Below are 21,789 nucleotides of genomic sequence, written 5' to 3'. Positions count from 1 at the left end.
GTGAGTGATATGTCGGGTGAATGAATAGTTATGTGAACAAATTGTCGGGTGAACGATTTGTCGGTGAATAAAATGTCAGTGAACAAATTGCTGTTGAACCCTTGATTTTCTGGCATGGTTTAAACAAAATTATGTGATTGATTGTCATGGATTTTAATTAACATCTACAATAAAAAGTAGTTTGTTATGAGCTCAACACTTTGTTTTAAATGAACTGACCGTCATTCACCATAAATCAGTGTATTTACAGGAACATTTTAATCTCAAAGTGTCAATGTAAGAACATTTTTGTGTCCCTGTCCTTTGATCTTAACAATCTCACTTGATTTTTTTTTCAATTGTTTTTTTTTCAAGTGGGTAAGGTTTGAAATTGAAAAATGATAATCTTTCTCATCATAGTTTGTTAACATCATCAATGTTATGCTATTAGATCAAGTTTTAGTTCTAGAAATAACTGTTGATTAATAAAAAAAAATGAAACTGTAATTAAATACAAAATTAAATATTCATCTACATTAAATAACACATTCTTTATGTTTTATGTTTCAATTAACATATTTGAGGGCTTAGATAACTAGTCCTGTATCTAAGATGAACTATGCAGTTGTTTCAAGATCAGGGAGCTCTCCTTCATAAAAGAATTATACATGAATTCCTGAGGACATTGATACTCACGTACTATTTCTATGGGATGCTATCTTCACACATTACACTGTGAATTTCTATATTTACATTTAAAGGCTACATTGGCAACTGTTGAGCTGCCTAGATTATGGTTTCTTTACAAAGGGGCAAAACCACGAGTTTTCTGGAATTAAATGTGCCCTGTCCATTTACTAAGTTTTCTTTCTTTGCTTGCCTGTGTATGAGTGCATTTTTTGTTTTTCGATATCTGCTCAACAATAATAATTTGGTTTTAAGCTTTTTTTTTTTTTTTCAACTTAAATTTTAATTTATTTATAGATTTACGTAATTGGTCAAATAAATAAAAAGGTTATTGATACAATCCGGTTAGAGAACTTTAAAGCTTTGCAATGTATTGACCTCTAAGTTGATGTAGACATTTGGATTCTATAGATATACAGACTAATGTTGGCGGATAGACGTGTATACATTTTGTGGTTGTAATCTTATGATAGTCGATTGAAACAACAATTAGTGATAGATGAAATGCTGGGCTACTGCGAGGGCCAGATAGAATTAGGCCCTTAAGGAAATGAATGCTATTGGCCTTCTATTCCCATCGATCGCCTTTTCCCTTCTCTTTCTCTCTTCCGTGGTTTCTTTCTTGCTTGGTTTCCTGTGTAGACTTACAATATTTTATTTATCCAGACCAGAAGATTGTTTGCACAATGAGTATATCATATATATTTAGTGCATTGAGTCAGCCCACCTCCCCCTTTTCTCAGTGTGCTCGTTAGCTTGGAGTTAGAATGAGGCGGACGAGTATCTGCACTTAAGACCCACTCTAGATATGACAAATCTTTTTTTTTTCTGTTTTAAAAATCAGCAGATGTTAAAACTGGAAGTGTCGAGAGGACGTCAAAACTTGTGATCTCCCGTGGCGTTCTTAAATCCGGCACCGACAGACACCTAGAGATTAGCAGTAGATTATCCTCTTCTTCTGTTAGCATCGAACTCGACAATTCTGAGAGACTGCTGACAGAAGATTCCATGACCATTCCGAGAGACTGCTGACAGAGAATTCCATGACCATTCCGAGAGACTGCTGACAGAAGATTCCATGACCATTCCGAGAGACTGCTGACAGAGAATTCCATGACCATTCCGAGAGACTGCTGACAGAAGATTCCATGACCATTCCGACAGACTGCTGACAGAAGATTCCATGACTATTCCGAGAGACTGCTGACAGAGGATTCCATGACCATTCCGAAAGACTGCTGACAGAGGATTCCTTGACCATTCCGAGAGACTGCTGACAGAGGATTCCTTGACCATTCCGAAAGACTGCTGACAGAGGATTCCATGACCATTCCGGCAGACAGCGGGTTCGAACGTCCTTGTTCTATCTTTAGATTTTCTAGTCATTTCTGGATCGTCCCAACACAATGTATATACGGGCTTTTGAAACGATAGCATTTCTAGTCCCATGGTACTCTCCTTATTTGGTCCAAGTTTTAATCTTACAAATTATTTTTCTTGAGTCTCTTGTTGACGTAGTCACAAACTTTTCAAGGCTTGGTGCCTGTCATTTTCTTGTAAGTTTTTGTGCACTTTAAGTTTATAGAATGACATTCGTAACAAACACTACAGCCAGATATAAAGTCATGAACTACTTCGAACCTCTGTTTGGTGCTTGTTTATATTATTTTGGCTTTAGAGTTTTATGAAATATTTGCGACCATATTGCAGTCTAGAAATCTTTTACATAGATTGTTCTACTTGACGCTGGGGATTTCTCTTACAAATTATTTAACAAAATGTATTACGTTTTTAAGCTTGTTTGGTAGAGAATTTGTCACAAATTGTAAGACAAATTTCCATATGGACAATAAAGATTATTATTATTATTATATTATTATTAAAACAGATCACACATCACTGTTACACATTTGTAAGTTACTTTATATCACTTAATAAAAAGGAAAGAGAGTGAGCACTGTATATAAATAAATAAATAGATCTAGTTTGGTGGAGTTTTTTCCACGTTCTTATTTGATATATTCTTAGTAAAACATTTTTATTTGTTTGTTTTTCAAGTCCAAGACCCTTTTATTACTATATTGTTATCAGGATGTTATTATTGAATGTGTTGTTTCGTGGTTAAACAATGACTATCACACTTTGACATTCAATAGGTCTAGCATGTTTCTTTACAGCGCTAAGCTTGCAAAGATAAGACCCAGAGTCATCAGTCGTGGCTCGTCAAACTTTGATCTGGCCACTTTCTCAAGTTTCTGTTTGTTTCTAGAGACGTAGAGACCTACTTCTAGACCAACTTCTTTTGGTTTTTTGTTAATGTGACGAGGTCAGCAGGGCACTGACAACGCCACGCCATCAGCTCGTGCGGCATGGTTACATAAAGTAGAAAGATGAGCTGCACTGTTGTTAGAGGCTTGCTCTTGTACGTGATGACAGTTGTCTAAAAATAGATTGACCCGGCCTTGGTCGTCAGGTCATGGCAATGCTGAGTGGACACCCCTGTCCTGTGAGTTACAGTTATTCTAGCTCGTGTTTTTCTGGTGAGGCTGCTAGTCTTCCAGCTCGCTGCACCCATTGCAGTAACACTGTAGATCTTAAACGTCTAGGTCATTGGCTGTTACCAACCCCCTAATCCGCCATGATTCCCCAATTGAAAATGTTTTTAACTTGTTTTCTTAACTTCACATTGTATAACTTGAAAATTGGCGTAACTTGAATCATATTGAGTAATGTGAAGAAAACAACGGATGCTACATTGGTCCGCCGCCATCTTGTGATGATAGATTTGTCAAACTACTTTCTGGAGACTTAAGATTGACAAAAGCAAAGCATTTTAACTGAGACAGAGTTCAGTCGATTAATTTCACATTTCAACACAATCTGAGTCAGATTGATACGACATGAAAAATAAAGTATCTTCCATAGATCTTCATCCCGATGCAAAGAAAAAAAGAATCGTTTTTGAATACGTCAGGTTATTTGTTATTTATTGTTAGAGACATAATTGCTGTAATGCTCTTATGCTCCTTTTAAATGACCTTTAGCTACACATCGCCCCTCAAAATGTATAAAATTATCTACATGTATTCCCGTTTTTTTTTTTGTTTTTTTTTTTGTATGACTTTTATGTTCTTCGCCATGCCAGGCATCGCTAATTTTTGTTTTCCGGTACAGCCCTCAACCGGATGTAGTTTAGGACTCTACTCGTCGTCCATATAGCGGATGTTTAGTGTAGAAAGAAATGATGCCATAACTCACTTGAAATTTATGAAGACCTCCACTGTTTGGACTTTGGACCTTTTTTTAACATTCTGCACTACATCCAGCAGAGTTACCGGAACATTACACACTCTAATAACTAACTATCAATTTGAATTTCTAGGATTTTAATACAATTAATGATAACAATGACGTTTCCAAAAATAGACGTCTTACAATAAATTATGCTCTTTACATACAAAATGGAGTCAGCTTTCTTCTGCACCAGGGGCTTTCTTCTTTCAGGCTTGTTCAAGTGTTTCTTAAAGGAGCATTTCCAGTAGCTTTGAAAACAAATGTTATAACAAAAATGCCAGAAGTATGTTCCATTGTGTCAACTGAGCTCTTGCTAATGGGTTTTCAAAGAAATAGTTTCATTATGAAGTACGTTTCATTGTTCAATATTCTTTTGGCAAGTTATAGTTTCTTGATCGATAGTTATTTTGTTTTTAAATTGAAATGATTATTATTGCGTGTAGCTACATTATCTAGACCGAATGTTCTTAGTTCGCTAACAATCTTGGCCTGGATTTTGTAACTAAGAGGACATATTTTTTTCACACATACTCACATCCCCCCCCCCACACACACACAATTCATGAAGATTTACTTCAATTTGTTTTTTAAATAATTATAAACTTTTACGATTTTTCCTTCAGAAACATAATAATTTTTATTGACTCGACATAAGACTGTTGTTGTTCCAATGCTGATCTCAAAGTATGGGACTCTGTTAGATATAATATCTTCGAAACTCCCACAGTTCATGTCATCTATTTTTGTTTCCACAACCTTTAACCTTTACATCTCGGATGCAGACAGACGTTTTACTTTTTTGATTGTCTGTTAAATAAGCTGAAAAGTGCGGTGTACGTTATGTTTTAGAAATTGACATAAAATGGTTCAATAAAATTTGAATATTAATTATTCTCGTTATACAGAATAGAAAATTAAAAAAAAAGAGAGATAACTCATACTAAAATTTAAAAAAATAAAAGATTCCAATAAAGACATGAACTGAAAGATAGACTTGAACTATTTCATTCTTATAATGCTCGTGTCTGGCAGTTCGATAAAACCCACACACAGTACAACGAAAACATGTCTACGAAACTTTGTGAACTCGTCCATACAGCAGAGTTTGACTAGTTCCTCGGTTTTAATTTAGACGTCACATTCAAGCAACGTGACGAAGAGCAATAGTTTCATTGACTTTGTGCCGTTTGCTTTTAATACAAGTCAAATTCTACATCAAAGCCAACTTGTACAAAGTTATGCTAGTCCTTTATGTTGATGTGCAGTGTTGGTGAGCCCTAGGTCCGTGGTTCTTTTTCAGTGCTTCAGTTTATTTTGCCACATTTTCTTCTCTAAAGAATGGGTGTATGCTAGTGCTGCCTTTAGATAGGTTCCAGTTGTATTCCATTAGTTAAATATAGAAATGACAATCTGCATGGGGACCCAAAATAAAAATACTTGAGTGATGTACTTGTGAACTGGCCGCGATATAAACTTTGTGAGTCGTGGTGGGGCTAGCTGGTTAGTCGCCGCCGCCCCAGCGACCGACTTGATGGGACATCGGGTCATGGCCCTTATTTTTATGTTATGTTTTTTTTTTTTTCCAGTCTTGTTTCTAGCTCCGTGTTTGAGTTTGTCAAAGTATTGGGAGGGCAAATAGACGACGGGAAGGGTGGGTGGAGAACTGGGCCTTAGATCAGGGGTTCTCTAGTGTTCATAGTGCCGGCCTTAGATCAGGGGTTCTCTAGTACTCATAGCACGCAGAGAGCTAGAATGGATATACCAAAGTTAACAAAGAATTAATATTAAATCGAACTAACAGATTAGTGAATCTTGCCGCCTTCAGTCACAAGAAAAAACTAACACTGGCACTTGTTTGTTTTTTTAAACAAACAACAAACTCATTCTCTAGTTTAAACAGTTTGTATCAGTTGTGTTTGCTCTAATATTTTAAATTGTCAAATATTAATTGCTATTTCGTTAACTTAAGATACTTTACAATCTTAATATTTTATCATTTGAACTGATTTCAAAATGATTCATTCTCTGTATCACAACCGAACACAATGACTTTAGGCTTTGAATCTTGTTATATACCATTAGTGAATGATTACTTCACCGTATACGGTGATTCCAGTATTGGTTTGTGCAGGTAGGGCTCTCACAATTCAGTTCTGTTCGTATAACCAGTCCGCGTGTTACACCTGCTTATCCCACTGACCACCCTGTGAGGACCACCGTGACCAACTCGGCAGTACTTATAGGCAGCCAGCGACTTAGTTCTCACAGATTCTCAGCGGGTAGAGCGAGTTCAATGACGCCCTGTTTGTTCCCTGGCTTATGTATGGCTCAATACACGCAACGAGCTGATTGATTGTGTTTTCGAAGACTCCATTTTTTCTTTCGGTGAGTGTTTTCTTAGTCTTTCTCTACTTCTTAATTAAGTTGGTTCTGTCCACTCATTATAACAGAGTGTTTTCTTAGTCTTTCTCTACTTCTTAATTAAGTTGGTTCTGTCCACTCATTATAACACACCGAGCTTGTTCTCATTAGTCAATAATGAGATTTTAAAACAAATAGTTCCTTTGTTGACATACATAGATCTATATTGCAAGCATATATACTTTGTATTATATAAGGGTAATCTATATTACAATCATTTATTTTGTATTATAAAAGTGTATACTAATCAATATTGTTATTAGAAATACGTGCGTTTATTCACTCAGCCCGATCCTTATTTGGAGTTTTTTTTTTTTTTTGTTTACTTTTTTTTTTGTTGGTCAGGAAGTGGTCTGGGTTTCTTCAGTATCCGCAAGTACTTACACCTAGGTCACATTAAATATAGCATACATTTTGTTCACTGTGTGAGTGGTTTGTTTAAAGACAATGGTCAGACTAGACACAGCTTTTATAATATCTAGCCAGCGTTGAAAAGTCCTCCTACGTAGGCAGAGGATTTGAGGAGCTTGGCTGCAGAGGTGCACGTTTTCCCTGTACGACGCAACTTACCTGATCTCAGAGTAAGGGTCTAGTTGTTGGCTATAGACAAGCGTAGATCATGTTACGCCAATCTGTCAATAACGTTCTATCATTGATATCGGTCAATTTATTTCTTATAGTAGCAAACACTTTTTTGTGTGTGTGGTTTGGAAAATTACTTTTTTTTTTGGTTGTTTTAAATTGGTGTTTAAGAAACCTGTATGTCTAAACCTGTATGATTGAAGCTATTAAGTTGTTGGCAACGTTACCTGATAATTAACCAGCTAATGAGAATTACCATAATGTGTAAATATAGTTATTGTACGTTACCCTTTGAAGAATGATAGTTGATACGGTAGCCAGATGTTGAGCACCAGCGTTTATTTTTTCACAGCTTTTCTGAAAAAGTTTGTAATTTGTTTTCTTTGTTTCTGTTTGTGTGTTGTGTGTGTCAGCTTGAGACTCTTTGAAAATATTCTTGTTCCCATGAAATAAATTTAGACCTTGCGATCTATGGGGCAGATGATGTAAAGGGCATCTGTTTCTGTGGCCCACGAAGGTTTGATGCGACCAGCACAACGACCAACCGCCTTTACTTTTACCCAATAAGCTAGGTGGACTCATGGACAGCCTAAGAATACCGAAATTCAAAATTCCAGTTTTTATCGGGATTCAAACCCCACTCGGTCCCTCGGTTTAGAAGCCAAGTCACTCATCTACCATGCCCCCCCCCCCCTGTTCGCATTAACCCTCAGCTTTGTGTTATTGAACTGTGGGATTTTTAAATTCAGACCCCCCCCCCCCTTTCCGCCACTTTAGCTCCGCCACTGTCCAAACCCCCTTTTTTTTCCTTATCTTTTACAAGTACACAATCATCTCTTCACTCTTCAGTGTGTCTGGTGAAGGATGTTTACATACGTGCACAATGTACGCTTTATACGTATGACATAAAGGTACCCGTGGGGGTGAATAAATAGAACATGGTTTCAAAAGTAGGCCTCAACACTTGCAGGCGCTCGCAGCCCATGATTTTTAACTGCGAATATCGAATGTCTTCAACAAGAGGATGTGCCAGGTGTTTGCAAATATCTAGATTAAAACAAACAAAATGTATACTAATAATACTAACATAAGCACTTAATTAAGACATACTAAAATAGTCACAGCTAATAAATTAAATAAAATCCCTTCAAAAAGATCACAATATCTTCTCGTGTGATCAAGATGGCTTATTAACGAATGAACTGCTGTAAGATAATCATATTGTTATTTAAGATACACATTTACTAAAATTGTTTTTTTTTTTTTTTTTTTTTTTCTTGACCAGTCATCGAAAAGCACGGTTCAGTAGTTTTCAAAGACTTTCAGTTTTGTGGTAGCCTAAATCAGCATGGAGATACCTAAGTCAACTCATTTTACTATATCACTACTGACTCGAAAACTAGAAAAACTTCTTATATATATATATATATATATACCTCCATCCTAAGATAAGTTTCAACAGTTGATTAAAAATTTATGTGTTTGAAAGTTTCATAAAGCCTTTCAGATATTTCGATAAAAAGCCGAAACGTCAAAAAAAAAATACACTTATGTGGGACTATTTTCTAAAGGGGGGGGGGGGGAAAGCGATATTGGTAGTCGAATTCTCTAAAGAAAAACTGTAGCCTATTATCTACGAAGGAGAGATGTTCCTAGAACTGCGTCCCGCAAGAGTTGGATATAACGCTGATATGTTTCTTTACTTGATGCTTGAACATCTATGGTAAGGAGAATTCAAATAGATCTTAAAACATTTTTGTGGAGAGCGGTTCATTTATTTACCCTAATTAAGCCTCATGAGAGCTAATTAAGCCAGGGACAAATAAAATAAAAGATCGATTTTTGCTAACGCTCGACATGTAAATCGTCAGAAGATTTGCAATTATCAAATGTGAGGCTGTTTAGTAGCTTCATTTACAGTTTGTGTAAACAGCTGACGGCTAGTCTACATTTCAGACTAATATCAAGACTGTGTGTTGATAACTTTGTTTATGCGTTAGCTGATGGTAAGTGAAGACATCTCTTGAGAGTCGTCTATATATTATTATATCTAGAATAGACATTTGTTTGTTAGCCAGAGAATTGGACAAGATTTGAGAGTGAAGATGTAATCAAAACAACAATATTTTTTGTCTCACATATGAACTTTTTATCTCGGCGTTTGTTTCTTGTCTTTATTTATAACCTGATTTAGAAAGATTTTCTTTTTTCTTTAGTGCAGTGACTACATTTAATGGCCTCTCATTAACTTCTTGTTTTCTTATATCAACTCACTGTCTGACTTTCTGGTTAAAAAGTTGTGCACTTTATTTTTCCCACACCCACACTCAGATTCAGTTGAAATTATAAGTCGTGGACAACCACTAGTAAATGTAGATACAGTTGGGTTTTACAAACAAGTTTTTATCCGCGCCAAGGTTTTATTCTCATAATGGCGTGCAGTTACCTTTCTTGGCTCTCTTCTTGGGGTGTATCTTTCTTTGCGTGTAAGCCGTTTAGTCACGACATAAGTACATAACTTCCTTATTTGACCCTTTTTTCATGCTTGAAGCATTTTTCAAAGAAATATAAACAGCCCAGCTTTACTCCTCTACCTGCAGTCACGTGAACAGGAAGATTCAAAATAAGGAGGCAAATAATGATTTCTGATAAATAATAACTATCGGGGAAGGATCGTATCACCCGCCATACCTATCAGAAACTCCAAAATTACACAACTCCGTAACATGTTTAATAAGTTGACAATTTAGACTGTGTAAGTCTCTATGAAATTGAAAGGCACTAGTGCAAGAAGTTGGTTAACTCACATTTTTAGGAAAACTGAGTTAGTTACAGATCTAGTCAATATGATGTTCTGTGCACTTTCCAGACAAGACTTCTTTTTGTTAATTGTAGTGTACATAGTGTCATTTAAAAAGAAAACGCACTTATGGGGGCTTCAAAATAAGAAGGCACTTTTGGGAATGACATGATTTCTTATAAATAATAAATATGTCAGAGAAGGATCATATCACCCGCCATAAGTCAAATTTTAAGGAAAATTGAGTTACAGATTTATTCGGATGTTCTATGCACCTTCCGACAAGACTTCCCTAGTGTTAAGTGTAGATATGTGTACATAGATACTTGATGCATGAAACTGCATGGACATGACCACACCATGTTGCATTGAGTAATGTTAACAAAAGGAATACAAGTTACCCGTCAATTTACCTGTCAAACTTCTGCATTGTTTTTAGCCTCATACCATAGCATGTTACAATAGTGTAGTTCAGAATAGACTCATGTATAGCACAATCATGAACATATTTGTTTTATTCATCTCTTTCAATACAACAAGGGGGTCAAGACCAATCTCTTTGAATACAACAAGGGGTCAAGTCCAATGTCTTTGAATACAAGACAGTGGTCAAATCCAATCTCTTTCAATACAAGATGGGGGTCAAGTCCAATCTCTTTCTATACTAGACGGGGGTCAAGTTCAATCTCTTTCAATACAAGAAGGGGGTCAAGTCCAATCTCTTTCAATACAAGGGGGTCAAGTCCAATCTCTTTAAATAAAGTCCAATGGAATTGATCTCCTTCTTAGATTGACAGAAAAGTAGAAAATTGTCACTTAAGACTGGAAACACTCAATTTTAGTCCAAAGCCCACAAGAACCAAATATCAAGAGGCACACAAAAATAGTGCTTTTGCCATTTTTCTCAAATTGACCGAATCGTGACTTGACCATCTTCTTTATCTAGGCCCTTCAATTGTTATCATTCTCATTGTTAGGCCGTACAAAGCTTAATTTACACAGGAGTGGGATATGTACTTCTTGTGGAAACAAGACTGGATTACAGAACATTTGTATTGACAGTTTTTTAAAATATATTTTGAGAAATAATTAAATTCGTCATTGACATTTTTTTTCCAGTTCTGCGGCATTTTGGATATATGTATACGATTTCTGATCATTGTCCGCTCCTTAGTCAAACTAATCGGAAGTAATAAAGACATATGTCTAGATCTACGCTAGTGGTATAGCACATCACCACAAGGAAATGAGATGCATGCCGCGAAGAAGAGTTGGCAGTCCTGTTGAGTCAATGGTTCAACTGAGAGAGTTTCAATAGGTACTTTCTGTAGGTCAAGCACACTTCCTGATCGTCTCCGGTCTGTGTTCCGTCAACCCAGAGTTTGGTGTTTTAAACCATCAAGTCCATCACTGAGTCATGTCCGTTAAGTGCTGGTCTAAATAAGTTAATGGAACTGGTCACGTGATTGTAAATCTTGTTCTGTTTCTTTGATCTTACTAGCAGACGTAGCAAATACATTGTAGACGAATGAAATAAAAAAACGTTATTGATTTTTTTCCATCATCTTCTATAGAGGAAGTGGTGTCAGTTTGGCTGTGGGTCTACTGGGGAAGAGGATGGTGTCAGTTTGGGTGTGGGTCTACAGGGGAGGAGGATGGTGTCAGTTTGGCTGTGGGTCTACGGGGAGGAGGATGGTGTCACTTTGGCTGTGGGTCTACAGGGGAAGAGGATGGTGTCACTTTGGCTGTGGGTCTACAGGGGAGGAGGATGGTGTCACTTTGGCTGTGGGTCTACAGGGGAGGAGGATGGTGTCACTTTGGCTGTGGGTCTACAGGGGAAGAGGATGGTGTCACTTTGGGTGTGGGTCTACAGGGGAGGAGGATGGTGTCAGTTTGGCTGTGGGTCTACAGGGGAGGAAGATGGTGTCACTTTGGGTGTGGGTCTACAGGGGAAGAGGATGGTGTCAGTTTGGGTGTGGGTCTACAGGGGAAGAGGATGGTGTCAGTTTGGCTGTGGGTCTACAGGGGAGGAGGATGGTGTCACTTTGGCTGTGAGTCTACAGGGGAAGAGGATGGTGTCATTTTGGGTGTGGGTCTACAGGGGAAGAGGATGGTGTCAATTTGGTTGTGGGTCTACAGGGGAAGAGGATGGTGTCAGTTTGGGTGTGGGTCTACAGGGGAAGAGGATGGTGTCACTTTGGCTGTGGGTCTACAGGGGAAGAGGATGGTGTCAGTTTGGGTGTGGGTCTACAGGGGAAGAGGATGGTGTCAGTTTGGGTGTGGGTCTACAGGGGAAGAGGATGGTGTCAGTTTGGGTGTGGGTCTACAGGGGAAGAGGATGGTGTCAGTTTGGGTGTGGGTCTACAGGGGAGGAGGATGGTGTCAGATTGGCTGTGGGTCTACAGGGGAAGAGGATGGTGTCAGTTTGGCTGTGGGTCTACAGGGGAAGAGGATGGTGTCAGTTTGGGTGTGGGTCTACAGGGGAGGAGGATGGTGTCACTTTGGCTGTGGGTCTACAGGGGAAGAGGATGGTGTCACTTTGGCTGTGGGTCTACAGGGGAGGAGGATGGTGTCACTTTGGCTGTGGGTTTACAGGGGAGGAGGATGGTGTCACTTTGGGTGAGGGTCTACAGGGGAAGAGGATGGTGTCAGTTTGGGTGTGGGTCTACAGGGGAAGAGGATGGTGTCAGTTTGGGTGTGGGTCTACAGGGGAAGAGGATGGTGTCAGTTTGGGTGTGGGTCTACAGGGGAAGATGATGGTGTCAGTTTGGGTGTGGGTCTACAGGGGAAGAGGATGGTGTCAGTTTGGCTGTGGGTCTACAGGGGAGGAGGAAGGTGTCAGTTTGGCTGTGGGTCTACAGGGGAGGAGGATGGTGTCACTTTGGCTGTGGGTCTACAGGGGAAGAGGATGGTGTCACTTTGGCTGTGGGTCTGCAGGGGAGGAGGATGGTGTCAGTTTGGCTGTGGGTCTACAGGGGAAGAGGATGGTGTCAGTTTGGGTGTGGGTCTGCAGGGGAGGAGGATGGTGTCACTTTGGCTGTGGGTCTACAGGGGAGGAGGATGGTGTTACTTTGGCTGTGGGTCTGCAGGGGAGGAGGATGGTGTCAGTTTGGCTGTGGGTCTACAGGGGAGGAGGATGGTATCACTTTGGCTGTGGGTCTACAGGGGAGGAAGATGGTGTCAGTTTGGGTGTGGGTCTACAGGGGAAGAGGATGGTGTCACTTTGGTTGTGGGTCTAAAGGGGAGGAGGATGGTGTCAGTTTGGCTGTGGGTCTACAGGGGAGGAGGATGGTGTCAGTTTGGCTGTGGGTCTACAGGGGAAGAGGATGGTGTCACTTTGGCTGTGGGTCTGCAGGGGAGGAGGATGGTGTCAGTTTGGCTGTGGGTCTACAGGGGAGGAGGATGGTGTCAGTTTGGCTGTGGGTCTACAGGGGAAGAGGATGGTGTATACGTTACACCAGTTGGTCGTGCCACTTTGCTTGGTCTTAAGACTTGAACATAACGAGATGCTTCAATAATTATATCTATGACTCTGTCACTTTTTTTTTTAGGAGCCCAGGTTATTAAGGTTATTTTGTTTTTTTGTAGGGGCGTTAACATTAGAGTCTCTGCATCTATGTATTAGTGTTAATTTGATTGTACACGTCATTCAGATCAACTCGTTGAAAACATTGTTGTTGTTTTACTCGACCTTGAGCCTAATTTGTTCAACTGCTATCACTAGATAGTAAAGTTAAAGCAAAAAGAATTTCAGAAGGGATTATTTTGTAACCGGCTATATTCTTAAGGACATCTCTAAAGTCACAAATCTCATCCTTATCTAGAAAAAACAGAGCTGAATCCAATAAGCGATTTCGATTGTCTGTTTTCACTTCTGACTCGCTTTTTAAGATAAAAAGAGTTAGAAGGGTAACACTGTGGCTCTACTGTTGGTATGATTTGTATCAAGACTGCTGTTAAGTTTAGGGTGAAAGCATTCTATTTACTAACTTCACTACATTAAAATATGATAGCACTCCATATTCCTTGAGTTGAAACTATATTCACTAACAGATGGGCGCCTACAGACTTCACAATTTAAAAAAAAAGTGTTAAAATTTAAAACACGGATGTATTCGATAAGGAAGATCAGACACCTGTCTACGTTATTGACTCAATTCTGCGTGTTCATCAAAGTCATTTGTCATCCTGGTCTTGTTCTATTTTTGTTATATCGTTAAAGTATTTTATAGCTTTCTTAAGTATATCTTAGACGCGTAAATTCTGGTGATCATTAGTGATTCAAAGAGTATTGATTTTCTCATTTGATGCTTTAAAAATGTTTGTTTTTTATTTGTTTTTGAAGTTCCATTTTAGAGCTTCTTGTTAAATTTAGGGCTGTCATTTTCAGTGCTACTTGGGCATCATGTGGTTAGCACTAAGACCAACCGTCTTGAGTTGATGCAGTACCAGCAATTGAAAACTCCTCCCTATATCACTCGATCATCAGGCCCCGCTTGTTTCCTATTATCTTACCATACAACTAACTTACAAAACGATTAGATCTAAGACCTAAGAGTACGTTTTAATGGTTTTTGGTTTCTTTCCTCAGAACGATTCGTGCGTCGCTTTCAGTGTAGAGCACCACAGAGACACAGAGAGAGAACCTCGGCTTTTTGGTGTGTGCGTGTTCTGTATTCATTCTTGACAGCAGCATCTCTGGTAAGACTTTAGTGGCATTGTTTTTTTTTTTAAGATTACATGTAATTATACTAGAAGACTGGGGTCGAAATATACTAGAAGATTGGGGTCGAATTATACTAGAAGACTGGGTTCGAGTTATACTAGAAGACTGGGTCAAATTATACTAGAAGACTGGGGTCGAATTATACTAGAAGACTGGGGTCGAATTATACTAGAATACTGGGGTCGAATTATACTAGAAGACTGGGTTCGAGTTATACTAGAAGACTGGGGTCGAGTTATACTAAAAGACTGGGGTCGAATTATACTAAAAGACTGGGGTCGAATTATACTAGAATACTGGGGTCGAAATATACTAGAAGATTGGGGTCGAATTATACTAGAAGAATGGGTTCGAGTTATACTAGAAGACTGGGTCAAATTATACTAGAAGACTGGGGTCAAATTATACTAGAAGACTGGGGTCAAATTATACTAGAAGACTGGGGTCGAATTATACTAGAAGACTGGGGTCGAAATATACTAGAAGATTGGGGTCGAATTATACTAGAGGACTGGGGTCGAGTTATACTAGAAGACTGGGGTCGAGTTATACTAAAAGACTGGGGTCGAATTATACTAAAAGACTGGGGTCGAATTATACTAAAAGACTGAGGTCGAATTATACTAGAAGACTGAGGTCGAAAAGTTCGGATGAGATCCAGTCGGACACAATTGGAACTTACGAACACTTTTTTGTTCTAAAATTATAACCCTAATACAACACTGAAATTATTTGTAGTGGTGATAGAATGAAACTAAAATTTAAAACACGTTCTAATATAGAGCTGAGGCCTAAAGATGAATCGTCCCCTCACCCCTTAAAAAAGGCTCTTCATAGATTTGACCACTTTACAACGCTGTGTATCTTTCTTGGATGTTGGCGTCCGATTTTTTAAATCAATTTTTTTTTAAATCTGAGCGAGTTCAAGGGATATTTGTGCATTGTAAAATACTACTCTTCAGTTTGAACGAAATAATTTATAAGAGATGTCCCACGTCTCTACCAGTTATGTGATGTTCTATAAATAAACATTAATCTAACGATCTGTTCATCCCCTAATTCTCATGGATCTGATAGGTCCCTTCTTGAGGTATTATGTTTCAACTAATTTCACAGCCAAAAGATCTCATTTGAATTGGAGCACTTTGTCAGACACTTGAAGTTGCTGACTGTTCACTTGATTGTTTATGCTACTTCCCAAACTTTCCTTCTGTTTCACTTCGAATGTAGTTCTTCTTGTATACACACACACTTAACGAATGACACAGCCAATAGTTGCATTTATTCCTGCACGGTTTTATTTCTATATTTTAAATATGTATGAAGTTTGTGTTTCTTTTTTTGTCTGTATGTTACTACTGCATCAGCATCTCAAATTTGAAGGATTGACACACAGTCTGGTCATAGTAAACTAACATGAACTCGCCTTGAAAAAGTCTGTTTCGCCTGAAGGATGTTAATGTGTCTTTGAGATCATGAGCGTCTCGTTGTAGACACGCTTTCAACTACACACACCCATGAAAACTTGACATTAAATGAGCAGACTTAAATCCAGAGTTGAATGTCCTTTAAGTCTGTCTTGTCATGTTGCATTTAACTCATATTAAATGTCCCCAGGTAAAAGCATTGGTGTATGTGTGTGAAGGCACGTGATTCTAATTTGGGAATTAAATGTTAAGAATGCAATAAAATGTCACTGTGTCTTTGTCCTGCTGGCTTCGTCTCGTATGTCATTTTATCAGCACACTCTACTGGATGGGATTGAGTCGTATTCAGCGTAATCTTTTAGGTTGACGTCACCATCGGGTGCTCAGTTCGTGGTGTGACCCCACACCCTAATCACACTTCCACAAGAAAAACTTTCATTATTAGTAAACGTACAGGTCGGGGATTTAGCTAATGTCAGTTCTGACCCCCAAAATAAATCGCTTTTGTGTCAGCCACACCTCTCGAGCTCACCTGTCAGTTATCAGATTTGTCAAGTTTTGTGTATTTCTTTTCTGAAATGATTACTTCGGCCACTTCCATTATAGCAGTTTAATACTTAGATTCTAGACTAAATCTAGAACTATTTGTTTTTGGACTAAAATATCAACAAGCTTTGTTTACATTCAAAAGAGCTGAAGAAAAATGAGACAGACATTCTGACAAGTTGGACACTCCAGTACGTCTTATCTTTTCAGGCTTATCATTGAATGATACCTGCTCTGAAAGTCAACTTATGACAGTCATTACTTGACCACGTAATAACAACACATTGTTCAAGTCACACGCTCACACAAGAGCAAGTTTCAGTCAGGAGCCACATAGGGCTGAGAAAGTGGAGACCACTCCAGCTTTTTAAACCTACTTCTATTGCTCTTTCAATTTTTCTTTAGAAATGGCGACGTGACTTCTAAATAGTGAACAGCGTTGTGTAATTCTGTTTACATTTTATATATTTGTTTTGTTTCACACACAAAAAATAAAAGCAAATATTATAATCTTCTCTAACATACAAGCACTAAAAACACTTGACCCTCCCCCCCCCCCCACCCCTCAGAAAACTGGGCACACGGCTAACATTTATATGTGGCACCGGTTGCTAGAATGATAAAAGGTCGTTTAGAAACTCTAGAATCTAGATGTTTTAAATAAAGATTATCCAATATAAATCTTTTTTTTTTTTACTTGTCTAAAAATCTGGCTTGTGTTGTTTCCATTCTTTGTGGTCTACAAATGTTATAAATGGTATTTGTTTTCCTTTGAATCATCAGCAGCCAAGCTGAGAGAGCCGGGAGAAAATAAAATGTGTACGTTTGTTGTCTATTCAGTCTTTGTTGTTTTCTCAATTAGGTGCAGCAACTAAGTTCATCGATTGTTGTTGTCGCCACAAATTAAAAATAAAAGTTACCTACAAAAATCGATTTCTCCCGTTAAGCTACGAAGGGCTAACACCTCACCAATCTAAACACGCTCCCAATCGACTTCAAAATCTGTGATGATTATAAAATCAGAAAGTTTACCCCCAGGCCTATTTCGACATAGAAAAATTCAATTCTACTTGATGACCTATGTCTATATGGAGTAAACTTAGAGCCTTTTAATTTCAACAAAGCTTTAAACTACAAGACACGTAGAGTTGTTTTATCTTCCGTCTTACCGCTTTGGTTTTCAGATGAATAAATGAAGGCTATCGCTTATCGTCACTATAGCTAGCCCAGCATCACTAGCATGCGAATAAACAACACTAGATTTTATTTTGTTGTATTGCAAACCAGTTGGAATGGAACTTCTGATTAATAAATTAGGTTCATTGATACAATCATTTAACAATCTCACCGAGAACACTAAACGATGCTATGCTATTTAAAAATAAAAGATTTTTCACTACCTCTGTCGCCGTCTGCTACCCTGTGCTCTTCTCATCCCATAATTCCTCTTCTTTTAAATTCATCATTACTAAATTTCGAACTAGTTCCTCATTTCTTCTTCAACACGCCTTCATCCTGTAACAAAATGTGACTTTTCACAGCTTAAACTGTGAAGACTCCTCGTTTCCATGACACCATTTAGCAAAGTCTTTGTTCTTACAAAAGCTAGATATTCAATCAACAAGTCGAATACATCAATGAAATCAAGTCATCAAGTAGATTTGTGATTGTTGTATCTTGGAAGAACAATAGTGAGCTCAAATGTGAAGGTTTTAACAATCCGAATCAATAAGTCAGTGAACCTAACTATCTTATTGTGTTGAGTCAAAGTGTTTCCCGATCATCGAGCGTCTCGACACAAGACCATTCAGTACAGAAGGCCTCAACACTGACCTGCGACGTCGCAACCTTGGGCAGTGGAGACCAATAGCTCGTGGCCACGTCGTACAGACCTGCAACGTGGCAACGGGCTATTTTTCTCCATTGCCCACAAGTTTCGACATTGCAGGTCAGCGTTCAGGACGATTGGTTTCGCTAGACGTCACATGGTCATTCTGGAGCGAGTTTTAGCCTTATAAGTCAAGTCGGAAAAATGTTCCTTAAGGATGTCTTCCCAACGAAAGCCTCCACTATAAATAGATAAACATTTCCGTTGTTATCAGCAGCATTCGCCGACTTTATTTGTATCAAGGATCTAACTGTTGCTTTGATTAACAAAAGTTGGCTGATCTAATGGTCGTTTATTTCTTCGACAAATGTCTTGGCCATGAACATGCCTTCGTTTTATCTAAAGCCTAGCGGTACTCCTTCCACGAAACTTCAAACAAGTCTTTTGGATAAAAAAAATTATCCCCATATTTGGGCTGGGTGGAGGGGACAGGAATCTCGAAAACAGCAGTAACGATTTTCCTACAAATTTAAAAGTTGATATATATTGTTTGGGAAAAGAATGACTAGCTTGTTGGCCGGAATGGAAAAACTGTAGTTTGACCGTTATAATTTTTTAAGTATAAAAAGAAATTAATTCAAATTTGGCAAGAGAACAAAAAATGTATTTATCTTGAACAGACTAGACGACTTCCTGTATTTCCGCATGTAGGCTTTACTCATTCTAACGTTTAACAAAGTAATGCTCAGGAATATTTTGTGCACCGTCTAGATCTAAAGGCCTTTCATTAGAACATTATGAAGTCTCGTAGAGTTTATATATTCCCTTAAGCAGCACTTTTTCACGAGGTGGGGAGTGAGGGAGGGAATGGGTTTGGGTAAAAACAATGTTCCGGTTACTTTTTTTTTTTAAATCTAACATTCATTAGTTATCAAGAGCAAAATATTAGATGTATAATGCGGCTATTGTCTTTGTTAACAAACTCTGTCTTTCTGGTAAAAAGTTTGTAAACGTTATTTGTCCGATAAAATTTTCTACAAATTTAATTCCACGACTGATCCAAGCTAATTAATACAATTACACTTCTTATAAACTGCCCTTTTTTTTTAAAAATATTTTTAAAATGTTTTTTTTTTTGTTTCGGCAGTTTGTTTTACCTGGCATAATTCTTTTCACCTGAAGTTGTTAAAACATTTTTGGGTTTGAGATTTTTCCTTTAATGTGTAACTGTTATGAGAAAAATAAAACCAAACGAGAAACGTCAAGCTTCACGTCATCAGTTAGCACTACAGTACATCTTGTATACTTGCTGAAGCTGATGTGGGGGGGGGGTCAAGCTAAAGTTCCGTCCAAAGGGTCAGTGACCCAGAATTTTCCGAATTCCTCAAGGTCGTGGAAAAATAAAAGCCGACCCCATAACACAAGGCTTAATCTGCACGTACGCTCGCCTTTATCTTGAAGTCCTCACCCCCTTCGTACCTAGTGGGCTCTACGACCTACACAGGAGTCTAGGAGTTTTTTTTTCTTCTGGTGGGCGTGGTTGTAAACAGGGAGTCATGTGAGCAGCTTGATTAAAACAAAAAAAGTAATGTATGGTGTAGCTTCACCAAGAAGGTTTCGCTGAGCATGCGCGATAAGTGTGTGAATCTTTCTGTGTCAATCCAAGAATAATATTTAGTAAATAGAACTCAGCCAGAATTGAAACGTACAACATATTGCTTATCCGGAGGCCCTACTTCTCACAGAAAGATATTGACTGCCTTTGAGTACGAATCATTGGAAAGTGTAATGTAGTTCCCATGATTGCGAAGAAAATTTATTTTTGTAGCCACATCTGACTCACGTTGTCTGCCTGGAGTCGACTTAAGGTCGACTAGACCCATCTAGAGAAATAACAAAATAGCAAGCAAAACCCTCAAAGTAGCTGACCGAAGAGTGTAACATCTCTAAGCGGTATAGATGATGTAGAGACGGTTGCATGACACAATGGCGAATGCAAAATATCGCCGACAAAATAGCGAACGACAAAATAGCGAACGACAAATAGCGCGGACTTGTTAATGGAATCTAATCAGTACCAGATTTTCCTAATGGGAGGCTCTGGACATGATTTTAGGTTTTAGAGTCAATGTAATGAATATTAGTAAACCTAACTGTATGTCATAATTGTGAGAAAAGAAATGGAGTTCTTCTCATTCTTTTCTTTTGTTTAACATGCATGTATTTTGTTAAAATTGATCTATTTTTGAAATGTTATCCCTTTTAAGAGGTAAAACCCTGTTCAGTTGCACAGTCCTACTAGGACATAAATCCGGCCATGGATAGATTGATTTGTGTATTATTAAAATCTGTCAGAAATGTAGATTTAATATCTATATAATATGGCGGCAGCTCTTTTTCCTCAAACCCAAGAGGCTTAATGCTACAACCATGACAAATTCAAGTGACGGGATTAGTCAAGCTAGCTATCCCATCCTCTTGACAATTTGTTTTTTTTTAATTTTATTCAATTGTTTTTTTGGGGAATATACATTAGGGACACAAAATCGATTTTTCAAAACAGTCACGTATCTTATTTTATTTCATTTTTATTTCGCATAGATTTCAGTCAGCGAATGACCAACTCTAACATAATTTTCGCTATTTCCTGTCTATCACCTGCCTCCTAGATTGTCTCCACTGTTTGATTGTATATCAACTGCCAGACTCGCCCATGCACACATTCCATGAGAACGTGATTCGATATGCCAATTATGCTTGCATATTAAGTACATTGTATTTGGAATAGAAATAACTATAATTTATTCATTTTTGTCTTTTTATGAACTGTATTCTTTTATGTTCGTGTATTTCTATTTTACATTTGAACTACTTACTGAAAATAGAAGTTTAAAAAATTAAGATCAACAAAAAGATATTAAATTATTGGCACTAGTTTGTCATGCGCGCTATTTTGTCGTTGGCGCTATTTTTTTTTCATGGGCGCTATTTTGTTGTTGGCGCTATTTCGTCGTTCGCTACTTTGTCTCAGGTCACATATTAGAGACAAGTCTAGAACTGCTTCAACCTTCAGCCATGTAAAAAAAAAAAGTAAATGGAAGGATGTGTTGAAACAAGTCAGGGTTGTCTAATCTGTGGTAGTGCCACTGCAATGATGCTGGACTTCAAGTTTCCCAGTATTGTGTGCTATTAAGGCGCTTGAGGTTGGTCTCAAGTCTAAGTTCAGCTATTTGTAAGTCGGTTCATGTTGTTTGGGAAAAGAAAGCGCAAGGTCAGAGTTCACTGTTGAGGGTTAAAAAAAAAAGACTTTAGGGCCAAAAAGAGACAGACTGAAAAAAGGAGAGGGGCGGGAGAGTGCGTTTTGTTATCAAGGTCCCAAAACTTGAAACCCAAGATAAGATAACTGCGTGAGTACTTTGTGATTTGTTGTTTTTTTTTAACAAGAAAGCGCAAACTCACACACTTTGGTTAAATTTGCAGTTACGTGGCTTAGTTTGAA

At 38.2% G+C, this 21,789-nt stretch overlaps 1 protein-coding gene across 4 annotated transcripts in view; it reads left to right on the top strand.

Annotated features, from left to right (window-relative positions):
- The window catches only part of LOC106063071 (5-aminolevulinate synthase-like), a 44,256-nt gene that overhangs the window by 2,884 nt on the left and 19,583 nt on the right, over positions 1–21,789 (top strand). Inside the window, exons 1-2 of one of the 4 annotated variants that reach the window (XM_056027767.1) lie at positions 2,122–2,222; positions 14,355–14,464. The gene's annotated coding sequence lies outside the window, so the exon portion shown is untranslated. Of the gene's footprint in view, positions 1–2,121; positions 2,223–6,186; positions 6,346–8,950; positions 8,970–14,354; positions 14,465–21,789 lie in introns of those variants that run through there. The other 3 variants (XM_056027765.1, XM_056027768.1, XM_056027766.1) reach the window with 3 other exon arrangements.

Source organism: Biomphalaria glabrata, chromosome 4 (assembly GCF_947242115.1).
Source record: "Biomphalaria glabrata chromosome 4, xgBioGlab47.1, whole genome shotgun sequence".
Classification (NCBI taxonomy): Eukaryota; Metazoa; Mollusca; class Gastropoda; family Planorbidae; genus Biomphalaria; species Biomphalaria glabrata.
This window is presented reverse-complemented; position numbering and strand designations above follow the sequence as displayed.